We start from the raw sequence: 20,204 nt of genomic DNA on the forward strand, positions 1-20,204 counted from the left end.
ACTATAAGAGCATGATAACCCATGAATTACATGCTGAGACCAGAAACTCACAATGATGGTAACAGAATGGCACTAAGGCCCTAAGTTTTGGTCACACTCTTTCCTAAGTAAGAACCTGATCAAAATGAGGCAGTTTTTAAACAAATTATGGGAGGCCATTGTTTTGGTCTGAGCTCACGCACTAGGCCTCAACAGACCAGGCCAAAACAAAATGGAGTCACTTATGCTAAATATGACATAGTCAAACTAAGACTTTAAGAAAACACAAAGATCCTAGAACAGACCAGCTTTTATTTTTCTCCTGTACACAGGACATTTCAGAATAAGGAGGTACCCCCTACACAACTTTTACCAAAAACAAACTGAAGTCCTTGTTCCCACCTACAAATCTTACTGTTGTTCTGCTATTTCCCATTAAGTTTCAAGATGAAATAAGTACATTCACAATGATAACAGTGACACATCAATGACTACAGTTTTGGTCATCCTCCCAAAGTCAAAACAATTCATGCATGAATCATTATTTGCTCAATTAAACCTTTTAAATTTAATTTGGCTAAATATTTTATTTTAATAATGTACCAAATGTGAATAAAAATAGTACATATCCTGTAGGATTGTCATGAACCTTAAAGAGTATGCTAAATGTATATTAAACAGACAAGTGCCTGATTCATGGTAAACAGTATGCTCTTATTTATTGTTGCTATTATTTTTATTATTGTTTATACCTGATTGAAAGAAGATATTTTTAGGAGAAAACTTTAGCTGAATTAAATTTAAAAGAGTATAATTGAGCAAAGATCAGTTTGTGAAACGGGAAGCCTCCCAAGCCAAAGTAGGTTCAAAGACTGCAGCACAGCCACATGGTGGAAAAACATTTATGGACAGAAAAAGGAAAGTGACATACAGAAAATGGAAGTGAGGTACAGAAACAGCCAGACTATTACAGCTCAGTGTTTGCCTTATTTGAACACAGTCTAAACAGTTGGAGACCTATGATTGGCCAAAATTGAGTGATTGGAACAAGAGCAGGCTACAGTCTATTTACAACTTGATATGGTTTGGCTGTGTCCCACCCAAATCTCATCCTGAATTAAAGCTCCCATAATTTCTACATGTTGTGGGAGGGACCTGGTGGAAGATAATTGAATCATGGGGGTGATTTTTCCCATACTGTTCTCATGATAGTGAATAAGTCTCACAAGATCTGATAATTTTATAAGGGGTTTTCCTTTTTGCTTGGCTCTCCCATTCTCTCTGGTTGCCACCATGTAAGATGTGCCTTTTGACCTCCACCATGATTGTGAGGCCTCCCCAGCCACGTGGAACTCCATGTGACTCCATTAAATCTCTTTTTCTTTATAAATTACCCAATCGTGGGTACATCGTTATCACTAGCATGCAAACAGACTAATACACAACTCCATTTAGGTTATAGTTCACAATATACAGAGAAACTTTTAGGCTGAAATATGTAAGGAGGCAGTGTATTAGTTCATTCTCAAGCTGCTATGAAGAAATACCAGATACTGGGTAATTTGTAAGAAAGAGGTTTAATTGAATCACAGTTCCACCTGGCTCAGGGGCAGGGCTCAGGAAACTTACAATAATGGATAAAGGCATCTCTCCACAGGGCAGCAGGAGAGAGAATGAGTGCCAGCAGAAAAAAATGTCAGATGCTTAATTAGATCTCATGAAAACACCTATCATGGGAACATCATGGGAAAACTGCCCCCATGATTCAATTACATCCACCTGGTCCTGACCTTGCCACATGGGGATTATGGGAATTACAATTCAAGATGAGATTTGGGTGATGACACAAAGCCTAACCATACTAGGCAGCTTTAGGCTAAACTTGGTTTAACAATATCAAGAATATATGTACCTTCTCTTCCAGAGCCAGCCATTGATCTTATTTTTAAAATTATTTCATTTAGTTTTATGGAGGAAGCTCTGACATTGCTCAGATTAGCTCCTAATTTGAGTAGAGAGTGACAGAAGCCGGGTAGGAAAACAGGAAAGATGAAGGACAACAAGGCCAGCTCCCTTTTCCCTCTGGCCCACATAATTCAGCGTGTGAGGCAGTGACTCCATAGCAAATAATTCTGGCCTTTTTTTTTTTAATCCAAAACAAATCTAAGCCTCTTCTAAACACACATAATATTAAACAGTGGAAAGAAAAAAATATGAAACACCAATAGTCAGTCCCAGATAGAACACGAGAAAAAGGGAAAAAGCAACAGATATTGGTTGCTCTGCCACCTTCACCTGCCTCTCCAACTGAGATCCTGAAACAAAGATCAGTTTTCCCAACCCCTCCATCCCTCAGGCTACATTCATTCATTGAATAAATTGAAGAAATATAGCCTAAGTGTCAGAAATTGTTGTTAGTACTGTAACCAGACTAACTGCAACCAGATTTTCAGGTTCTTGGCCTCCCAACCCCGAAGAATGCAAATGGGGACCTAGGTGTCATAGTGAGTTGTTACAGCTCAGATAAAACTCAAGGACCCAAAGGATGTGCGATAGTGCAGTTTATTTGGAAGAGTAAACAGGCTGCTTTCATGACCTGGAAGGGGACCTGGAGGGGGTGCCACTCCAGGCTGGGGTGGCTAGAGCTTTTATCTCTGAGTTGTTCTCTCCCCATCCATGTTCTCTTCCAATCAGAGGCTTTCTTTCAAACTTCCTCTGGATTAATTGATCTTTGAATAATTTACCGGATTGGCTACTGTTTTACAACCCTGAATCATACAGCCCCCAATTCCAAGAGCCAGAGGCAGGGCAACCAGAGACAAAGCCCCTACCTAGCCTGCCAGAGACGGGAAAGTGAAAATAAAAGTCCCTAGCCAGCCAGAGGTGGGAAAGTCCTGTGTTGCACACAAAGCCTCCAGCCGACCCCAAGAAGTCCCTCTAACATAGTCCCTCAGTACCAGAGTTACCACACTGAATGCAGAGGCAAAAATCCCATCCCTCAAAAAAAAACATTACTGTAGGTGACAAAAAAATTTAAATATGGAGAATTTAGTATACTGCCTACTAAATAGAGGGAAGAAGAGTGATGAAGAGTGGTGGATTTGGGGATGTGCCAATTGTAGAAAGGGTAGCCAGGCAATGCCTGAGAAGCAACATTTGAATAATGGCCTAAAGGAAGTAAGAGAACAGCAACTGAAATATCAATGGGGAAGAACGAGATAGTCTGAAGAAAAAGCAAAGAGAAGACCCTGAGCAAGTCCAGAGTGCCCAAGTGAGGAAGCCTGTGGCTGAGCAAGGTGGAGCCAAGAGAAAGCAGTCAGTGTAACAGAAATAGCAGTCCTAGTATAAGACACACTAGGATGAGCTAGACTTTGCAAGGAATGTGGATATCACTGTGCTTCAGGCATGTCCTTATTAAAAACTGCTGTTGCAAAAATTATATCACTGAGAAAATTATGACCGTGAATGAGATTTGAGCTAACCCACCCCTTGCCTTTCCCTTAATTAATCTTGCCTTTCCCTTAATTAATCCTGGGCTACTGGGCTGAACAACTTTGGAAGACATTCAGGCTATAGTTAAGTGATAAATAGGCTTTGCCCAAAACTCAGCAGCTTTCTTAAAGCAAATAGGAGGCCATCAGGCTAGGAGTAAGAGAGGAACATGAGTCCTGCTAAGGTGCAGGCAGGAAAAACTGTCAGCCATTATTCCAGAGGCTATAAGATATGCAACTTCCCCAATTATTCCTGCAAATAACACACTATTGTAGATTGGCCTTTTGAGATATCTTTTCCGGCTTTTTGCATGTCTGACACGCATGGCTCCACCTGGACCCACCAACTCTGCTCTGTTCGCCCCATGTAGAAGTGATTCAGCCCAGAGAAGGACAGCTTTGACCCACTAGGATTTCAACTCTGCCTTAATCAATCAGTAGCAAGCCTAGCCACCCCTACCCCTTCCCCCAAACTGGCTTTGAAAAACACCTAACCTAAGAGCTTTGGAAGAGATTATTTGAGTACTAACTCAAATAATCTCCCATGTGGCTTGGCCAGCCTTGTATCTATTAAACTCTTTCTTACTGCAGTGCCATGGTCTTCATTTTACATACAGTGGGCAAGAAGAACGCCTTCGGTGGTTACATTATTTGTTTTAAAAATCACATTTTTGTTACTTAATAGAGAAGAAGGAAAATCAAACTAATTTATGGATGAATCCGATTGTGGATGGATCTAATTTTATAATGGAAAGGGAGGATTGTTGGTCCGGAGGCTGTAAACCAAAAATAAAATTTGAAGCCCTTCCACTTGCCCTACAACCTTCTCAATGGACCCATCCTGGACCAGGGCCCTCCAAATTTAACACCATTAATATCAACAAATTAGAAGGATTGGTTCAGTCCATGGCAGGAAGCGGGGAGCTGACCATGCCTCCTTATGCCATCTTCCCTTTTGGAATTAAGGAATAGCAGCATTTGACATCAACACAGCCTTTAAGCCTGATAAGAAACATTTACACTCTATTCTCTCTGAAGCCAGCTACCTGGAGGCTTCATCTGCATGATAAAACTTTGGTCTCCCCAATATCTTATCATAACCCAGATATTCCTTTCTACTTCTAATCACTTTTTAAACCAATTGCAACTCATAAAACTTTTAAATTTAACTATAACCTGGAATGCCTACTTCAAGTTGTCCCACTGTTCTGGGATATTCCAAACCAATATATAGCTTAAGTGTATTTAATTGATGTCGCATGTTTTCTAAAATGTATAAAACCAAGCGGTAGCCTAACTACCTTGGGAACAAGTTGTTCAGACCTGCTGAGGATGTGTCATGAGCCATGGTCACTTATATCTGGCACAGAGCATATCTTTTCAAATATTTCACAAAGTATGACTTTTTGTCAACAAGGTATTTGAGAGAAATTTAGCACATTATGCTTCCTTGCTTTCTCAAACCTTTCTTATATCCCCATGCTATTTCATTGCCTTTCTTGGTTGGATAAAGACATAGATTTTTGGAATTCCACAATATAGAATCCATAGAAAGAATAGCTGACCCTAAATAGCTGACCCTAAATGACCCAGGAATTTTAACTGCAGGCATTAAAGGTCACTTTTAACAAAAAGTGATAGACATGATGTATATCTATCATATCCTTGATGACAAGTGATGACATGATGGACATGTCGGAGCAGAGTGAGAATCTGGGTCTATGGCTGTGTAGAGAATCCAGGCCTGATGGCTGTGTAGAGTCACCAGTCCAACCTCATGGTTATTTATCTTGAGTCCTCAGTATGAGAAGAAAAAAAAAATCTCTATGGTTTAAACCTCTGGTAGTTAGTTGGTTTTGTGTTACTCACATTTGTAAACATTACTAACAGATATGCCTTTCTCTACTATTTGATTTTTTTAGCCATGTGCATCCAAATACTTTAGTAAAATTCTAAATGTTAAAGTGTAAATGAGTTAATTCAGTAATCTGCAGGGTCTCCACCTATGAAAAGCTTATAGGCTAAAGAAGATGGTCAAAAGTCCCTTTTTCACTTACTTAGGGCCAAAAAATACCATGGACTATCCAGAGAAAAGTTCCTTGTAAGATCCACACACGGTTAGTACAAGATAGAAAGTATTTTGTCATCGTCCTCACATTCAGTGATATCAGCTCATGAAAAGTCATTCTACTTAATTATATCCACTGCTGAAGACAAGATTTATGTTATTTGAAAGCACATTATGATACGTTAATTTGGAAAAAACCTACAATTACAGTGTGGGAGGAATGGAGACTAAACAACATGGCAGCATTATTGCCATTAATATAAACAAATTAGAAGTACAGAGGTGATTTCTGGTTAATTTAGTTTCTTTTGTCATTGAATGTCCCTTTAAAGGGTAGTTGACAAATTAGTGCATATTTAAGCATTATTGATTATCCATGGTTAGGATACTTCCTTCTTGGAAGTACTTCTATGGGATATGTAGAAAACACTTTTAATTTAAATATGCTCTCTAAGAGTGAATATTATGGCATATGAACTCCAGACCTAATTGGAGATGAACTCCAGACCTAAAATTTCATCTATTATTCATCCAATTTTTTCAAATAGTACCACAGAGGTGCCAAAACACTCCAACCGCACATGAGAATTAAGTTTCAGGGACAAGTGTAGAAGATCTGAAGTAGAAGAGGTGAAGGAACCTGGAATATAGCAGTTTAAAGGCTGTTATAAAGATAGAATGTGATTTGAAAATCCAGCCAGCAAAGAAAAACTATAAACTTCACATGAAATCTGACTTGCTTCCGGATTCATCAGCCCATTATAATGCTTATCAGCTCTATTTAAATAACTCCTCTCAGGTTAACTTTTAGGCTTTTTTAAAGTGTCCATATTGAAGATTTCTGAAGCAAAGCAAAAACAAAGCTGGTGTAACTGATATTCAGCTGTGTCTCTTATAAAGGTGAAGAAAGTAGTATACTTGCCTCCTTTCTCTTGCTTTCATTTTTTTTTTTTCTAAAATAACTTTTCCTACCTCTATGATTTACTTTTTCAGTTGACAAAGTCTAAGTTCTATTTCCCACTTTGGGATTTATATTTGAATTCCTTATTGCATCTCAAACCTGTGAATTGTTTCAGCAATTATTTCTATGTCCTTGCTATATATTCTTTCAGGGAGAATGAATCGCAACACAGTAGCTGATAACAGTTAATTGTACAATATTTGAAGTACTCTTCATCTCAAAAAAGGGCAGAGGGCTTGGCAAAAACTATTACGCAAATAATTGAGTCTTCTCTGAAAAATATCACCTGCACTCAAGGAAATCAGCATCCATCACACCATGACAAAAAGCAGAGCCTCCTTTTCTCATCACCAGCATAGCTGAAGCATGAAATTTGAAACAGAAATTTCTGAAAGCAGAGATTTAAAACATGTCGACGTTGCACAGCACTTTAGATAATTAATGGCCACCTACACTTATTCTGCTTGTTTATTTTATGGCTCAGAAATGTAGCAGTTTTCAGAAAACTGCCTTTGTATACATACTGAGAATCATCAGTGGGTATATATCTAAGTGCTAATCCCACAAGGAGTAAAGCAAATATTACATTATAAATTTTTGTGAGGATGATGACTCACTTGGGTGCTTTAACTTAATAAGGTGGCTCCTGAAAACCACCTATTGTAGAAGTGTCTGGTCTCAGAAGCAGGAGAGATCTGCAGGAGCTGCGCAGTATGGGAGGTACATGGTCTGGTTAAAGGAATGCTACAAATCAATAATTCAAAGTCACTTCATCTCTTTGGGCTGAACTTTACTCCTCTCTAAAATTGAAGATTTGCTTTTGGTAAGCTTTCAAGAACTTTCTGACTATATAAATTCATGGTTTTAAAAAATCATTATCAGATGATTAGACTCTGAGTCAAAAAATTGACCTGTTCTGAATCATGCAAATATTTATTTAAAAGCCATAATATATAACCAAGAATCTCAGAAAGCAAAAATTTATTATTATTAAAAAGGGTATTTATTGTTATCAAAAAAGGTATCTGCCTTTGTGAAAAAAAATCAAAAAGAAGAAATAAAATGCATATGATATCCTAAAATAGGATTAAACCAACAATTCTTGCTACCACCATAGATTAGGCAAATAAAAGTTTTCCACTCTTTCCATTAAAAACTGCTCTATTAAATTATAGTCTATCCAAGAAAGAAAAGTAATCTTGTATACCATGAAGCCACAACTGTTTATTCTCCTGTGGATTAACCCTCATTTCACTCCTGAAAAAAAGAAATGTGGATTCCTACTTTCTGAATATAAAGTGGATTTGTTCACCAAATGAGATTAAAATTTGAAAAATGATTTATCTTTGTTCTTCTCATTCATGTTAGAATAGCTTGCCACTTTGTCACCTTGAGTCAAACTGCTAAATTTAGTTACTGGCCTTATTTTATCTTTAGCTACTGTCTGTCCAGTCAGGGAAACACCTTTTCATTTCCTTCAATTGCCTTAAATATAGGTTTAATCTCCTTTCTTTCTCTCTTCTGCCATCACTGCTGTCTAAGCTGTCATCTCTGAGTTATTCTTTGCTAGATAAATGTTTTCCAAAAATAAAAACTAATACTTTTTATGTTTATCATTGCCACCACTTGCCCCTCTCAATGAGGATCTATAAATTTTTGCATACTCTAAACCTCTCTTGAAGATCATGGCTCATTGCTAAGCTCTAGTGACACTGGCTTCTTTCAGATCCTTGATAAAAAACATGCTTTCTCTCCAAGGAGTCTGTTTTATAGTTCTCGGCTGACACATCCACTCTCTTTTAATCTTATCAAAATCTATTCTACTTTTATACTTTAACACCACACCATGTTCTCAGGAGTATGTTCCTGGATAACCTAACTCAATGCTGTATCTGCCTTCTTCATAAACAAAAACATATGCTTACCTAATACCAACTACTTATTCTGAAAAGCACCTACTTTAATTGTAATTTTATACGTAGAGTCAGTTTTCATTATCCATGGTGGTTATGGTCTGTGAAATTGCCACCAACACTGAGTTAGTGAATACTGAATAATTGCACCTAGGAGAAATACAGGGTTAGGTTCCTGGGAGCCACTGGTCAAATTTTTGTCAAATGATCAATAGATAGCCTTTTTTGTGTGTGTCACTGGGTAACATCACCTTATTTAATATGTACTGGTGATTCACTGAATTGAGATCACATTGGTACTTATAACTCATGCCTGAACAAAGCTCACCTAACGCTCGCATTTTCTCCCTGAGGTACAACATGGCCTCTTGTGCTTAGAAACATTAGACAGCACTTCAGCCCTAGGGTTAGGCACTGTTTTAAACAATATCACCAGAAAAGAAAAAGCACAAAATGCAAAAAATGTAGCACAAAATGGCCACAAAAAGAACACTGGTTTACACAGGGTTGAAACAAGATGCTTACTCAGAATGTCACCTTGTTTGACATCAGCCTAGAGTGTGCATGGCAGCCACCAACTTTTTTTGCTCTCTGTACATGTCCGTAAATAATTGCAAAAGTGCGGTGAGTATTGATCTTGGGATTATAAATAAATTTTAGCACTCAGGCAAATTTGCAAATAGGGAATCTACAAATAATGAAGATCAACTGCATTTATATAAGCATCTGGTTAAAGTCTATTTCTCCACCCTACTGTAAGCTCCATGAAACCAAGAATCATTTCCCACCACTGTGTTCCCAGCACGTTAATGATATAGACACACACAAACCACTTGATACATGTTTTCATTAATAAAGCAGTCCTAGATGTCACCCAAAACAGTGCTTCCCATCCTGAAAATCTTTCACTTGGTTTTCATTCCACTCCACTGAAAATTCAAGTAGTTTGTGTTTTCACTCAATCCTTAAAACAACCTTTAATCTGTTAAAGAATGATACAGCACAACCTAAAAATCCAATGAGTTGGCAAAGATAGGACAAGACAATCATAAGGTCACTACTACTACAAAATAAAACACATTTCCGAAAACCTTATGTTCCTTCCAGAAAAAGGCTCAGAACAAACTACTTTTTACCTCAAGTTAATTTAAACAATCTTGAATCCAACATCATGTCTTCCAAACCATATCTGTTATTTACATCAGAAATCTGTAAGTCGATGCTGTCTCTTTCCTACCTAAAACTTGGTAATTGATCATAAAAAATAATCTACGTGCAGATAATTTTGACATTCTATTGTTTAAGATAAAGTCAAGTTTCTGTGAATAACATTCATGTTTGACCCTGTTTTATTACATCCATTACATTTGCTGACAACATGCACACCCCTCTATGGGATTACTTTGTGTTCTTGAAGTACATCCTGTTCTCGGGGGTTTTCATGCTGCTGAAAAACAAGCTGTTTTTCCCATGAGAGATCTGACTTTCCTCACCAAACTAATTTCTTACTTGTCTATCAAGAACATTCAAGCGTTACTTCTCACTTCCAATCCTGCCTCCAATGTCCCTGAGTTAATTTTACCTGTATGTGCTCCCATGACACCCTGAACAACTCTCCACATTTGCTGTCTGAACCATCAGTTCCTTTGTCTGTCTCCTTTCTGGGGATAGGACCCTGTTTGACTTCTCTTCGTATCCCTAGTATCTAACATGGATTCTGACATACAGTTGAGGATTTGTCAGCATCTGTAAAATGAATGTTATTTTATTTTAGTGTGTGACTCTTTGACTGATTAACTCACTAAATGAATGAGTGAATGAACAAAGACACTGGGCTAAAATTGAAGTGAGCACAAGGCAAATTTCTAGCACAAAGGGTGTATGGATGAGGCTAAGAAATATTGGTAAGGCTTTTTGATTTTTATTTGGGGGATCTGCATTGTGTGGACTCTGTAACAGCATAACTCTGTGATTCCAGTTTTACAGATTTAGATCCTAGTTTATGTCATTAGAATAATTTCATTGTATTATTTATTTACTTATTTTGACATAGGGCCTGGCTCTGTTGCCCAGGCTGGAATGCAGTGGCTCAATCTCGGCTCATTGCAACCACCACCTCCCAGGCTCAAACCTTCTTCCTACCTCAGCCTTCAAAGTAGCTAGGACTACAGATGCAAACCACCACATCCACCTATTTATTTTTTTATACTTTTTGTAGAGATGGGGTTCTACCATGTTGCCCAGACTGCTCTTGAACTCCTAAACTCAAGCAATTCACCCACTTTGGCCTCCTAAAGTGCTGGGATTACAGGCTTGAGCCAACACTCTCGGTCAAAACAAATTTCTTAATCACAGTTTATTCTACTTATTGCTTATCTTATAAAGAACTCACAAGAAAGATATTCTTCATAAACATAAGAACATGTATAAACCAATGGGCAGGTATTCTGGAAGATGCACATTATACTCTTGTAATCATGTTTCTTGATTGAACTGCTTAATAAGGAGTATGAAAATCTTTCTCAAGAAAAGGATAATTTTTAAAAATAATGCCCATGAATTTTTAATAAAAACCTCATTTTACCATTCTCACACACTTCAATTGCATTTTTCAAGTTTGTAAATCTAACAATGGAAACATCATTTTATAATGGCTAGATGATATTAAAATGTTTTTGTGCCATATGTCAACATTTCAATTAACCACTTCTGTTTTCTCAGATGTATAAATCAGTTATGATTAACTATTAATTGATGAGGTCTTTTTAAAAAAGAAATAAAAATAATAGAGTATTTACTCTTAGACATATTGTTGCATTATCTGGAGGACACAAATGGAATGAAAAAAATATTCATTTCTTTACAGAGTATAAGATGCTGAGTTATATTATATTTTTCAAACTCAGTTACACACAGTAGAAAAGAATAATGAAATCAATATCTGTAAGAGACCACTTCATAATGGGCAGCATATTATACTAGCTCAGCTGAAGTATCTCTGCTGAGACGTCTGTTTATCCTTAGTCCAATTTAATTGGGTTGTTTTTCTTTAAACATTGAGGCAAAGTTTGCAAATTTAGATAATTAAATAAATGTACTATGGTTTTGCCTCATTTGTAGTTTGCCACAGTTGATTAAGCCTTCTGATTATAATTTCTGTATTTGTCTTTAGCAGAACTATGAAATATATTGCCTAAATTGAATCTGTGTTACACAAATTTTAGGTAAAATTAATAAAGTTCCCTGTAGGGTATAAAACAACAATAATTTTAACTAGATTGAATAGAAAATATATTCACAAATATGTACATATACATCTATTCAAGATATTATTTCAGATAGCAAACTTGTTAACCATGTTGACCTGCATTTTTAGTACTTAGTTGCTATAAATAATAAAGAAAAGTCAAAAGTATTCAAAATGCTCTAAAATTTATTTTAAATAGTATGAGGTAGGCACATACCCTACTGAGCTTCAGTTATATGAACATAATTAACCATATTTCACTAAAGTAATTTTTTGCTAACAGAATAATATCATTTGCCTTATTTTCTACAGATTACAATGGTTCAAAATTTGAAAACAAGTTAATGCATTGCACCATAACAAGATTTTTAATTAAAATAAGATATATATATATGTATGTATCCTGAAAATATTTATAAAAAGCACTGGATGAAATCTCATAGTCATTTCCAATTTAAACTCTCAGCAAACTAGAAACTATAGTAATGAAAAATGTGAGGTATTGGCATAAAGATACACAAATTAGTTAATGGTGCAGAACTCAAAAACAGGTCTTCACATATGCGAAGTGATTTTCAACAAAGGTCCAAAGGCAATTTACTGGATAAAGGATAATCTTTCAACAAATAGTACTAAACAAGTGAATAAAATTATGCTGAAAGAAAATAAAACTGAAATAAAATTTCTTCTTTGTTTTCTGTTTTTTCAACAGAATACCATAGTGAGTAATTTATTTCAAAAAATTATTTTTTTACAGTTATGGAATCTGTAAGGTTCAAGAGTATGGCACTGGCAACTGATGAGGGCCTTCTTAGAGCATGATAACATGGCGAAGGGCATCACGCAAGGTATGATAGCAAGGGTGTGTGTATCAGCTCAGGTCTACCTCTTGTAAAGCCACTGGTCCCATCATGAGAGCCCCACCTTCATGACCTTATGTAATCCTAGTTACCTCCCAATGGCCTCACCCCAAATCAACACACAAATTTGGGGATTATGTTTCCAAAACATCAAATTTGGAAGACACAGTCAAACTACAGCACAAAACAAAATAAATGGAATAACAAAAACTTTCACACATACCTCACACCATATACAAGTATTAACTCAAAATGAAACATAGACTTAAAATATATAATTATATACCAAAAATAAAAATTCTGAATTCTTTAGAAACTCTCCAACATTCCAGCTTCAAATCATATTTAGTATTTTCTGCAATGTATTTAAATTTATTCTACTTTCTTAGGAAATTCCTTTGGTGATTTAGTGACCCCTTCATACATAAACGTGATATTTACCTGATCATCTCATAATGCACCTCTCAGTTTTAGTCCTGCATGCTGAAATTATTTGATTCAATTATGTTCTTAATGATAACTAAAGTTCAGTTTATTGTCATGAAAGCTTGGCAAAAGTTTGATAAGAGAACATTGCTACTATAATATATTTTTTGAACATTGTAACTTGCTAATATCACTACCTCTCCATTTTTCTTCATGGCTGAATTAATGACATTGACAATAATTTAATTTTTTTCTTTTTTAAAAAAATTGGAAAAATCCTTTCTTTCCAAATTAACTTTCAATGGGCACAATTTTTCCATCCCAGATGCTCACATACTGAGCCAAACTCTGAATAAATAAATGGTTGTTTTTAGATTTACCATCTTTATTTGCTCAACTGAATCACATAAATAAAACTGATCAGAAAACTGCATTATATGATAAAAGACTGATGTGTATATCCCAAATACTCCATTCAATAGCTGTGACAATATATATCCCAATCTTGCTTTACAAGTTTGTTGGGTCTTGGATAATGTATGTGGAAGCCCTTTGAACACTAAAAGCTATAGTACAGGTTAAGTGTCTCTAATTTGAAAATCCAAAATCCAAATTGCTCCAAAATTTGAAACGTTTGGAGCATCGACATGATGCCACAAATGGAGAATTCCACACCTGACCTCATGTGATGGGTCACAGTCAAAATGCAGGTGTACAACACAATTTCTTCAGCCTACTGTTGCTGCTGTTTAACAGCTGATACAAGTATTCTGGAGATGCCTCTGCACTGCTGCACACATTATATTTTCACTTTTATAATCATATGCCATTTTTTTACTGCTAAGTACTTATGTGAAAGTTTAAGAAAATAAATGTTTATCTGTAGCATATAAATTCAGAGTCAGGGCTGATGATGATACCAAACAACCAGAGTGTCCACATGGGGCACTGAGATATTGACATCTTTGCTGATGGTTCAATGTACATAAACTTTGCTTCATGCACAAAATTATTTTTAAATATCATATTAAATTATCTTAGGCTATGTGTGTAAGATATACATGAAACATAAACGAACTTTGTATTTAGGCTTGGGTCTCATTTTTAAGATATTTCATTATGAATATGCAACATCTGAAGTCCAAAAACATTTCTGGTGTCAAGCATTTTGGATAAGAAATACTCAATCTGTAGTAACAAATGAAGGGGATAATCTTTGAGCAGTTTTCACCTGCTTAACTATTTTTTCCTGAAATAACTCACTCTTCATTACTCCAGTATAAAAGTTCTTCCTCACCATCACTGGAGAGTCATTAGATCATCTCTATCAAAATCACTATGGAGATGAATATCTTTATTTAAGATTCTGGAAAACTAGATCTAGACTTACTATCATATTATGGGATATGGCCTAGGGATTTGAATTTTAATACTCATCCAAAATAGTTCTTTTTCATATTAAAGTTTGGGAGACACTAATCAATGTGTTTTTAATCTCTTTTTAATTTTTTTTCTTTAATAGAATCTTCATGTTGTAGATGTACATGAAATTGGCCAAAATTTTCATCCCTGTTTATACAAACATTCTTTGAAATGTGACTTTGCAGCTCCTCCCATCAACAGATAGAATATGTTTCTCTACCTCTTGATTCAGACTTGCTTTGACCAATCAAATGCTGTTGGAAGTTGCAGTATGTCAATTTCAAGACTAACCCTTAAAAGGACTTGGGCACTTCCACACTCCTGGAGCACTCCCTGTAGGATGAGAGGTCCCAGGTGATCTCCCCTTCATAATAAAAATTCACCGCTTTGCTGTTAACTTAAATACACATATCATTTATGTATTTTTACAACCTCAGATTCTCCTCTGACTCTTAATAGGCTTGCAACTTTTCTGTGTGTCACTGTATCATTATGACTATTATTTAAAATATATATACTAAACACAATTTTTTCTTTAACACTCATCTGAAATTATACCCCAATTATGCATGCTTTTCTAAGTAGATAAAAATGGACATATAAGTGATTTTTATTTTAAATTAGTTTCACAAAGCAAAGATATAACCCCAAGTAACAAATTTTAACCCACATAATGATTAAACTTGGAACTGTCTTTCAGTTTAAGTATTTGTAGCACTGTTGTGTGACTATAGAAAATACATAATCTAACTTGGTTTTCAGTAGCTCCGAACTCATCTTAAAGAAACTATTAATTGAGTATGTTTAAATTTACAATATAATGCAACCATATACATCTGGAAAGGAAAAAATAGCAATAAAATTTTCTCCTTGGCCATGGACTCTTCTCTGCTATACTTTTTGACTTGACAAATTCAGTCACTTATGTACTCAGTTCAGATAACTCCAAAATCTGTGTGTCCAACCATGGCTTCCCTTTGAAGCATCAGATACACTGTATCAGCTACAGTAAGTCCTCACTGAATGTTGTCTACAGGTTCTTAGAAACTGTTACTTTAAGCAGAATAACTATAAGGAAACCAATTTGACCACAGTCTAATTGATCCAAAGAAAAGTGAAATTCCTATGGCATATTTCTGGTCCCATAAACATCACCAAACTTCTAAATAAAGGCCAAAACACTTCTAACATTGAAACAAATATGAACTATACATACATTTAAGAAAGATTAATAAAAACAAGTAAGATCATGATTTACCCAATTATTCCAGTTCAGGGTTGCAGGTAGCCAGAGCCCATCCCTGCAGCTCAGGATGCCAGGCAGGAAAATGCCCTGGGCAGGATGCCACCCCATCATAGGACACATTCATACCCACATCACCCTCACTCACACTGGAACCCTGTAGATGTGCTGATGAACCTAACAGGCACATCTTCTGGATGTGGGAGGAAATCAGAGGACCTGGAGAAAACCTACGCAGGCTTGGGGAGAGCAGGCAGACCCCCCACAGACAGTGGCCCTGACTGGGAAGTGATGAGTTTTCTTTATCTAATCCACATTATAATGAAAAGACATTGGATGAAACAATGTTATTCAAGGTCCTGCTGTACCTATTACATGTTTAGACTTTGAATACTGTAGGCACCTGTCAAATTATAAACAAAATTCATGGTGATATTGGGGCTTAAACTTTTAGCTTGACTTTTTCAAGACACTGTTTAAACTTTTATGAAAATCACATTATGGCACAATACAATTTTTTCTCAAACAAAGCAAAGTATGTATTTTTTGGAAATATCATAGCTCTAAAGATTAAACCTCCATGGCATAAATAAAGCAATTTGACAGCAAGAGAATGCTTAGAAATGTTTTTAAGTGAATTTCCATCATAAGCCACCTACTATTTAATCTTCCAGAGTTCAATTTAACATTTAACAGATTACTTCAACACCTTTATTTAACAGACATACTTTGCCAACAACATGGACATTTAATCTGTTTGTTTTGTTAACAGAAGTTGTGTACAACACATCTGAATAAACAAAGATATTTTAGGTTTGTGAGATCTGTTTCAAAATTTCTTCTGAATTAAATCTGTTTCTTTGCTTAAAATCTGTCTAACATTTCTGATTTTATATTTTCCCTTTTCAGAGAAATATTTATTGAGTGATTTCGATGTTCAAAAATACTGATGAGTTTAAAACTCAGTATTTCATTTCTCCAACAAATCTCAAGTAGAAAATGTTTTCTCTTTTAAAAAGCATTTCTTTCAGAATATTCTTTTCATATATCCTATGTTTATAAATATTTACTAAATAAAGAATACTTTGTTTTACAAACATATTCTATTTTCATAATATTCATATAAATGACCAAAAAATGCAAATAATAGTACTAACAATGCCAGAAAGAGATGGAATAAACAACTTTGTTGATTTTAGTCAGTAATTTCAAGTTGAGAACTTAATAACGCAGCAGCAAAGAATATCCTCATATTGTCTGCATAACAGTTTATTATAATAATATCTGTAATTGTTTATTTTACAAAGTGCTTCTATGTAATGGTAGGAGACAATTTTTAGGTAGACTGACAATGCTCTCTACAAATGGGTATTAATTTCCAAGGAGATGAAAACCTCTTCCTTTCACCATTTACTGTGGCAACAGAAAAAAGAAGGATTCAGAATATCACACCAGGAATTCTGCAGATTTGGCAAAATATTCCTGCACTCTAGGTCCTCAACGAGATTACATGTAATGAGAAAACGCCAGATTTTCGAAATTGTGCCTGAACTTGGAGCATTCTATAAACAGCATTAAGGCAAAGACCGAGGGGCTTTCTTTTTCTTTTCATTTTAATATTAGCCTTGATACCAAAAATTCTCCTTTCCTCTTAAAGTCCCAAGATAAACTTGAATATATTGGACCTGTTAGAAAGTAACATTCTTTACTGAAAACAGGACAGGAACCCTGTACAGGGACTCTGTAGACAAAGGTATGAGGCCAGTCTCCCCACTGGGCTTTTATTGGCTCTGCAAGTAGAGCTTGATTTCTTAAAGGGAAGCATAGCCTTCCACTCAAAGTCTTTGTAAAATAACATTTTTTTCCAATTGTATCTTGTTGCAAAAGAAAAATGGATTCTTATTGCAATGATGCAAACGACTATATTGCCATACATCAGGAATACTCACAAATAGTTTCTAATTCTAGAGGAACTAGGCAGAGAGAAACAAACATGCTCCAAATTTTGATTACAGAAGTATGCCTTGCTTAATTATTAACAGTGGTAAATAGTTCAGAATAAGTTTCCTTGACTCTGGAAAACAAAACAAGGATCAGCAATATTCCAAGCAAAAGTCAAAAAGTTTGCTTCAGCATTCTGGGTTCAATCCATTTAGTTAATCTCTTGTTTGGCTTGAAATTTGTGAGCATTTTAGCTCTTCATGAGTCCTGTGCATTTTCCTTTATTCCAATGTTACAATCTCTAACGTTATTAGAAACCTGATTGTCCCAAATACAATCAGAAATTGTATTTAAGAGCACCTGTCAGAGTGCTATAGCTCATTATAAGCCATATTTTGAAAAGGACCAAAACAAAATAACAATAATCTGTAAATAGCAAAGTGTCCATCATAGTTACAGTTAGAAACACGATTGACAAAGAAGTTTGGTTACCTCCATAGTTCATAACAACTTACCATAACAACCTTAAGAAAACCTTGTATTTTTATTTTAATGCTCAATTTACAGAAAAACCACATAATACCTTTTTGAATTTAGTCAATATATTCACACAGAGAACCTCCTCTGCAAGACTAATTTCCACAATCCTCCTACTATTAGTTTGAACCTTCAGCTTTATCTTACCTAGTTTAAAATAATCTGTTAACCCTAGGCAAAAATTTACATTTCCATGCCTTCTTATAACCTTTTACAAAAAAAAAAATTTACTGTTCTTAGACACCTTGCATATAAATCTGTTTTTAGTAGTTTCAATTACACGTTATAATGGTAACACCTACCAATTGTTAACTTTAAGGTAAAACCTGGTAAGTTGTTTTAATTGTGTGCTAACTGCAGCCAAAATTTGTCTTCTTAACTAAGGATGTGATTAGTTCCATATGTCCCCAGGCCTTACCAATTGTGAAGCCAGCAAGTCAAATAGTTTTCAAAACCCAAAAAGCATTTTATAACCTTAAAACAGCAAATCTTGCGTCTGACCTGCATTGTTTAGCCCACCTATTTACAGCTGAGTAACACCTGCCTTTTACCAATAATCTTTAAGGTTGTTATAATTTCTCAAAGATTAAAATCATGTGAACTGAGAGGTACAAAAGCTTTTATCTTGCCTCAAAATATTTAATCCAAGCATTTGTTTTTTTTAGGATGAATTAATTAGAGCTCTATTTACAAACATCACGCTCGCACACACAAATATAACCAAACAGACAGGCACGAGAAAACCCAGTTCCCTGATGGGGCTCTTTAGGAGACAGGATTAGGAAAACATGTAGATATCAAACCAGAAAGGAACTTATTCCCTAAGAAAGGATTGCTAAACAAAACCTTGCTACCAGAGTTACAAGTCATGCCAAACAAGATTGCTTGATTTGACAACCAAATCTTTGCAGAGAATATAAACAGTGACAGTTAGGGGTTCCTGTTCTAGTAAAGCATATTCTAAAAGGATAAAACTTTAAAAGCTACCTGCTGATGAGGTAAGGAAAATAACGCCTGAGGGAAGAACCTCTTATTCTTATTTAACCGGTTCCTACACCAGGGAGAAAAGTTTAATTACTGTCCGATGGAGATGAAACCCTTGGTGGCATAAGAGGGAGGCTACAGCAATGAAAGGCTGGGAACCAGCCAACTAGCTGTGCAGGCCCCTATGGCTATGCATCCCAGCCCAGGCCGGGAGGGGGAAGCAGTGATGAGGGGCTGCACACTGGTCCATCCCCAAAAAGGAAAGAAAAGGCCATGAAAAGGCTCCCAACTTCTGGGAGTGATGGGGGGTTTGAGTGCAGTTTTCCATAGATCAGAAGTCTGAGGATGAAAAGGATTAGAAACCACAGAGAGACGTGCTGGGTCCCCATTTCACTCACCACTTCTTGAGCCACATGTTGGGCACCAAAATGTTGCAGGACTTTTTCTTAGTTTAGCCAAAGATGTGGTCGTTGTCCCAGAGCCACGAAAGTTTAAGCTTGCAGACGGTTTGAAGGGTGAGTAAAGCAGGGTTTTGTTGGGTGAAAAGGAATACAAGGCGGAAACAGGGACTCTCCAAAACGACAGAATCCCTGCTAGAGTGCTTCCTCCCTTGCAGTTTGAATGTAGGGTTTCACACCGGAAGAGGAGGGGGCAGGCTCCTCCTGGCCGCAAAGGGAGCGAACTTCTGTGGCTCCACCCCAGTGTGTGCGTTCCTCCCAGTGCACAAGTCAGGGATCTCCTCCCACCTGGTTTTCTCATTAGTTACCATTGCTTTAAGGGTGCTTTGTCTTCAGGATCATACTGGTAAAGCTAGTATGTTACAATTCTTTGAAAAAATGCTTCAGAATCTTGATCTCACTTGTTTAAAATTTCCATTGAAGCTTTGCTCTTGTCTGCAGCTGATCTGGGCAGAATGGGTTTGGCACCCATCGAGTGGAAAGTTTGCTCACTTTTAATTTTTCCATAAAAGTTGTGTAAGCTGAAACAATTGAGATGTCCGTGGTGTTGGCTACTGTTTCTGCTATTAATCAATCATTCTCCTCATTTAGGACACTATGAGGTTAATTTTTGTCCTCGAAAATTGATGTGTATAGTCTGCCGCTGTGGGCATCTTCAACATCATCACATCTCT

General features: G+C 36.1%; 1 long non-coding RNA gene across 1 annotated transcript in view; it reads right to left on the reverse strand.

Annotated features, from left to right (window-relative positions):
- The window catches only part of LOC116536921, a 63,014-nt gene extending 43,310 nt beyond the window's left edge, over positions 1 to 19,704 (reverse strand). Inside the window, exons 1-2 of the long non-coding RNA XR_004262874.1 lie at positions 19,471 to 19,704; positions 9,995 to 10,158 (exon numbers count right to left, since the gene is read on the reverse strand). This is a non-coding gene — a long non-coding RNA (uncharacterized LOC116536921). The remainder of the gene's footprint in view (positions 1 to 9,994; positions 10,159 to 19,470) is intronic.
- Between the last annotated feature and the right edge of the window lie 500 nt (positions 19,705 to 20,204).

The sequence above is a fragment of the Sapajus apella genome, unplaced genomic scaffold, assembly GCF_009761245.1.
Source record: "Sapajus apella isolate SASKATOON/1434 unplaced genomic scaffold, GSC_monkey_1.0 scaffold105, whole genome shotgun sequence".
In the NCBI taxonomy this organism is placed as follows: Eukaryota; Metazoa; Chordata; class Mammalia; order Primates; family Cebidae; genus Sapajus; species Sapajus apella.